This window comes from Akebia trifoliata, chromosome 13 (assembly GCF_017979445.1).
Source record: "Akebia trifoliata isolate Shusen 1 chromosome 13, ASM1797944v1, whole genome shotgun sequence".
In the NCBI taxonomy this organism is placed as follows: Eukaryota; Viridiplantae; Streptophyta; class Magnoliopsida; order Ranunculales; family Lardizabalaceae; genus Akebia; species Akebia trifoliata.
The window spans coordinates 28,718,115-28,725,020 of NC_141387.1; positions in this window are offsets into that span (position 1 = coordinate 28,718,115).

The following is a 6,906-nucleotide window of genomic DNA, read 5'->3' on the forward strand; positions in this document are numbered from 1 at the left end:
CACAATGAGTGTGGGATGGTGGCTCAGGTCGAAAAAATATATAATTCCTGTGGATTTACCTATAAAGAAACACATGTAGATTCTCTTGCTGAAGTAGGACTAGATTATTTTTTTTTTTTTTGAATGCTCATTATCATCTTTTACGCCATAGCCCAATTTTGGAAGGGGGGACAAACATGTTAAGTGGTGTTTGACAATTTGCATCAGTGCTTAATATGGATGGCTTAGTAATTTCGTAATATCTCATTACATTTCCTGTTTGCTTACCCAACAATTATGTGGATTCTTTTGCACCTTTTTTGTTGGTATCCAAATGAATGATTTCCCCATTTTGCCTTGTCTTTTGAATATTTTGACTTTCTCTTTCGTCTTAAATAGGTCTTGGGTTCATAACTTCCATAACATTCATATTCAAGGTTGGAATATTCATGTCATCATGGTTGGGGACCTCTGTTCTGAGCCTCGAAGAGTGGTTTATCAAACAGATGTCATTTGTTCGCCATATCTATAATACATCCAAGAAAATTAGTGCTGCCATATGACTCGGTATACTTTATCAGAACTCTCATCATGTTCGTATCAAATACCTTCTGTTTGACATTGCTAATGTCCTGCTTAACTATTATTACAGATCAGAATACTCAAGCCTTCAAGGAAGTGGCAATCATAAGGCATCCATGCATTGGAGAATACACATTTAGATTCATCACTTCAACTATCATCCTTCAAGTCTGAACAAACCCCATGTTGCAATTCTTACATTGTAAAACTTGTCATCTCTATCCTACTTCACCATTCAACTTTATGCTCAGCCGTATTTCGTGGAGGCTGATAGATCTCCATATCAATTAAAATAACTACTTCTCCAATCATCTAGCCTCTATCATTGGTCCTTCATATCCCTTCATTGGCTCAACAATTTTTCTTCCTTTGCAAGTTTTATTGACAAAAAATGTTCGGATATCACAAATTGGAGACAAAGTTAGTAGCAAATGTGGTAAAAAAGGAATTGTTGGCATGACATATGCTCAAGAAGACATGCCATAGACTATGGAAGGAATTACCCAGAAATTATCATGAACCAGCATGCCATTCATTCTCGAATGACAATTGGTCAGCTTATTGAGTGCATAATGGAGAAGGTTTAAGCTGACATGGGGAAGGAGGGAGATGCAACCCCTTTTACTGATGTCATATTAAAAAGTATAGCTGAAGCTCTTGCAGGCGTTGTTGTTTATCTAAAGAAGTAGTTTTTACACTAAACATGGTATACCTGAAGCTCTAAGTATCAGAATAGAAAATATATGACTTCTCGAGAATTTATGTATATATTTAACATTTGGAACCAACATAATGACCACATGGAGAGGTCTATTTGACTTATGCTTAAATAAATTAAATTTGAACATTTGTTTCAAAATTAATTGGTGATGAAGATTTATATTCCCATTTTATATTTAAAAAGGTTATGAAAAGCGAGTGTATAAAGAGAAAAGAAATCAATAAATTTTGTATTAATTTTTAGCCACGACAATAAGTAGTCAATTATCTGTCTTAAATATTTTTAAGAGACTTTTAGTAGCAAATTATGATTGTGATTAAAAGCCCATTTTTAGCAACAAGCTCAAGTCGCCACTAAAAATCCAATTTTACTTATTAAATGACCAACTTTTAGTGGTGACTTAATCTGTTTAGTGACAATAATTTTTTTAATTAGTGGCAACAACTCTTGTAGCTAAATGTCATACTTTTAGTGACGACTTTATAGTCGTAGATAAAAATGTATCTTTTTAGTGGCAATTTAGAAAAAGTGTGGCTAAGACATTTAGCCACAACACTTTTAGTCGCGCTTCAATGGCAATAAAATTGCTGCCAATAAAACTTTTAGTGGCAACTTTTAGACATATATTGACAAAAATTATTGTTGCTAAATGTCAAATTTCTTGTAGTGACCAATCGAAGGCATTGCCCCAAGAAAGTGAAAGAACTATTTCACCATGTAATCATCATATGTATCAGTGTTGTTGTTACTTTCTATGAAGTTGGCAATATGCTACATCAGATTGTCCTTTCCTTCGAACTCTTTGAATTTTAGCATATGATATTCCATCGGAAGGTGCATTTTCTTGATGCGTTAGTGTATGGTTGGAATAAACTAATAAGGACTAAGGCATACTCCCATCCTAAGTACAAATAGTTTTAATGATCATATTTTGCAAATGTTTGGTAGAGAGAGATAACAAACCCTTGTAGTACATCTCGCATACCATGTCATAAGTTAAAATGAACTCTTTTTTTTTCCTCTTGAAGCGGAGGCAAATATATTTCAGAAATGAACCCAAGAGGATGTGAAGTTTCAGTGCTAGACTCGGCTATCTAACATTTTTTGCTACTCCAAATGGCTGACTAAGGTGAAAATTTGGATGTCCTTTTTGTCAATCATCTTTGTCATCCTAGTGATTGCGTCTGCAATTTGAGCTTGTTGCTCTTCAACTGTAATTATTCTGACTATCATTACCAATCTTGTGAAGGTGTGAGTTTAAGATGCAAATGACTGTGCTTATATTAAGATGTAACAATTTTCTTCTTATTTTGTTGGTTTGGGATCCGCTTAAATTCATGATTACCTTTAGAAGCTTAAAATTGATTTTCACCATTTTTGGTAATTAATTGATGGTTTAGATTAAATTTTAGAGAAATGTAAGATTAACATAATTCAACTTGAAAGTGTGGATAGAAGCAATTCTCAAATCTATATAGAGATTTAAATCAATTCTCTACTTAATACGTTGTTGGGGATATTTGTTGTCACATAGCCTAATGTTGGAAGACAAAAAATCAACTATGTGATGTCATCCATTTGTAAAATTTTATTAACATAGGGCAATTTTATGATTTATGAAATTGGGTGGTTGAGATCTTTTAAGAAGATCTAATGATTGAGATTGATTAGGGTTTGTGGGTTTTGTTATAAAACCCATTTATAAAGAAGTAATGCTTATTTTCTAAACTTTATATTTCCAATGTGTGAGAGAGTTTTAAGTTGCCCTAAAGGGCTTGATGGAGTAATCAATTTAGCACTGATGAATCTAACCACAAATTTGAGCTGCTTTACGTTGAGGTATATTGTCCTAAATTATTTTTCATATCCATTCATCAATATATTCCCATTTTCTACAAAATTTTCATCTTATTTGTATTTATTTTGAATCAATCATGAAACAAATCTCAACTTCGCCAAATTGGCTATATAAGTCTTGGTAGATATCATTTGGTCATCAGAATGTTCATAGTATTTTTAAAATTTTCATTCTTAAATGGTAAATTGATTTTGTTATTAGGTTGTTTGTAAAAGTAGTGCATTTGTGAATGAACTAAATAATAAATTTACCATAATAAATCTAGAGATTTGTTTCTTGTCAATATATCTTTTCTTAGTATGTGATTAATTTATAGTATCACAGTTATAATATTAGACAAATTTTATTTTATAAAATAAAATAGGAAAATTTAGATTTTTAATTTAAAATGGAATTTTTTATGAATGATTAGAGTTGTCAAAATTAAATATTCAATGCATGTTTGTAAAATAAGGCCAACTTAAGGCATTGGAGAAAATAGGTATCAATGAAGGATGAAGTGTTCCAAGATCTTTGATATAAAAAAAAGTTTCATTTATAATTTTTTATGTTTAGTGAATATGGGTTTGTAAAATATTAATTTTAGAAGAGGAAGAAGACAAATTTGTGTTAAAATTTGAAAAGTTTATATCAAACTGAATATTTGATAAATAAGATTTTTCTAAAAGAGAATTTGATTTTTAAATAATAAAATAAATGGTACTAATATCGTGAAAAACCTTAATGGTTTTAGGAACATTTCTCAAATTGAAAAGTAATTATGTGACAATGGAAGATAAAGAAAAGGACATCAATGTATTGTATACCTAACCACTTCAAAAAAATTAGTTACAATTTAAGTTCTACCAAAGAGGATAGTCTTAGCTTGAAACTATTAACTAGTATAATGATGTTTAAATAAAAAAATCAAAATAATATTCTAAAGAATTTGTGTGAGCAAGAGGTTGTTTTGGTAAAAGGAGATTTTTAAATGAAATATAAAAAAAAAAAATCATTTTTGGGGTCCTCTAGAAAAAAAATAGGAGAGAAAAGTTTAAGAATAATCATTTGAATAAGATGGATCAGACTAAGAAAAATGATTCAAGCAAGATAAGGAAAACAACATTCAGATGGATATAAATTGAGATGAAGACATAGATGTGTGTGTGTGTGTGACTCTAGTGGAGAATATAACAAATATATAGAGGTTGGAAAGCAAAGATGTTTTCTAAGGGTGGTAACTTACGTTGTTTAAGCATGTTTTAGCTTCAATGTCGATCTATCTTATTTCAAATATAATTATCTTGTTATCAATCGACAAAGACTTTTCTCTACTTTCTTTGGTAGGGGTGACTTTGGAAAAAAAACACATTGCATTCATTGGCAAAGTCGACTAAGTCAGTTTAGAAAGAAGATCTAGACATTTGAATATTAGAATAAATTTACAAGCTAGATGTAATTAAGTCACTTTACAATCTAAAGATTACTTGTTATTTTTATTTTTATTGAAGAAATAGGTTCTTATGACATTTTTTGGAGAGTGAGCAATGTCTTATATAATGAAACATACATAATCAAGATATCAAAATAGATTACTTTTATAGGTATGGGATCCTATCTTATGATGAATAAATGGATGGAGGTCATCCATTGTTGGAGAATTGCTGGAACATATGTTAGGGTGGCTAATTTGTGGACTAATGGGACCTAGGATTTGTGCAAAATTCAAAAGGAGATTGAGGAGGTGGTTGCTTATTTGGTAGTTCTTCATGACATTCATCCAGGCATTGAAGATAAAATTGTAAGGAGAGCATCGAAGTTTAGGCCCTTCTTAATTAAATTATCATGGGAGTCTACTAAAGTTTAAGTGTTGTTCATTGAAAATGAAAAATGAATTGACATACTAAGATTCCAACAGTTATAAAGTTCTATGGCTGGAATGTTTTGCAGAGATCTTGAATGGTGGATGAAATTTAGAAGAAATGAGACTCCCAATCAACATCTAGGTGTAGCATGTACTGGCTCAGAGGAGTATCTTGGTGTGATGCTTGGAAAAAGGGTGTTTCATTCATATTATTGCAATGTTATGCTTTAGTGGTGCTTTCAAAGGAGCTCAAACCTAATTAGTCTAGTGTGCAAATTCATTTTATTTATCATAAAATGAATAAGGCATTGTTTGAGTGATCCCCATTTTGAATTTATAAGACAACAGAAAAAAAAAAAAAAAAAAAAAAAAAAAAAAGATTATTTATTCTATTAACATCCCTAAATCAAGTTTAGGAGTGGAAGAGCTCCGGTTATTAGAAATATTCAACCTAGACTCCTATAAAATTCATGCATTAAAAATATTCAATAGGAAATTCAAGTCTGGAATAGGTTAAACTTGATATGGTTGGGGCTAGCATGGGCAGTTCATCTAATTAGAAGAGATTTTATATTTAGAAATTATATTGGTAGGATAACAAAAGTTTGCAACTCTTACTTTAGAGTATTATCAAATAATGATGTTGAGTGAGTGCATTACATGACGGTCTCAACCTATTCCAGTTGGGAGGTGAATGTAATCATATACTTGGAGCTCTTGTGTACATCAAATTTCTTATATAAATCTTTCATGCGTGATTATGAGAAAAATAATTATATTATTGGTTCTATTGTCTTCTCCTATTCTATACCCACTCTTTAACTTATGCCTCGTCAAATAAATGAACAAGTAAACACATAAAAACAAATAAAAAATTAACACAAATTTAAAAAGAGAAATCTTACAATAATATAAATTTATTGTTTTATTTATAATGGTAGAATTAATATGAACTTGTGCGCATGTCTTATATCTTTTAAACTTCTTAAATATTAAATATGATATTCTAATGAGATACATCTAACATACACTTTACAATTTCTATACTCCTTTCTAAAATATTTTATTTTTTAAGTCTATGTATTGTATATTCTCTTTAGAAAATAAAATTTAGAAAATTTATTTTTAAAAATAAAAAAAAAAAACTATAGAAGTCCAAAAATATATGTAGTTTTTATTAAATCTAAATAAAAATAATAACATGATAATTTTCTAAGTTAGAAATGAAAAAATCGAAGACATTCGACTAGGGAGTAGATCCTCTACAGTAATTTTTTTATAGTCCCTTTAAATATATTTTAATGATAGAAAGAGTGCCACATTGTAGAGGATACAAAAACACTTCATTAAAAATTTACAATTCAGTAACCATTTATTTTCAAAGGCTTTGATTAAGCTTAAAAAATTCTATTTCAAAATTTTGATATAATTTATGATCCTTACATGAGTCGGCTAGTTATTTTATTTTATTTTTTGTCATCATACAACCTTCAATATGGAAAGAATGCTATTGAGTAGTATAGAGGATCTACTCATCCTAAATTATATCATATTGTTTTAATAAATATTAATATCAAAGATTAGTTTTAAAAATGAGAACTTTAATGGCATTAAATGGTTTGTTCTCATCATATGTTGAGTTAATAGCTAAAGACATTAATTATATACTTATAATAAAGTTATTATTTCATAAAAAGAATTAAGAGGAAAAAAAATATCACATCACCTATTTATAGTCATTTTTTTATGGGTAAACTTAACTTAAATCCACGACTTCGAAGTTGCTTTAAAATATGTCAAATCAACTGGGCTATGATTATTTTAACATTCATTTAAATAGATACATAGTACAATATACTTTCTATAGGATATTGAACCTCATATTCTATATTTCTAATGAATTTTATGATTGAATATTATTAG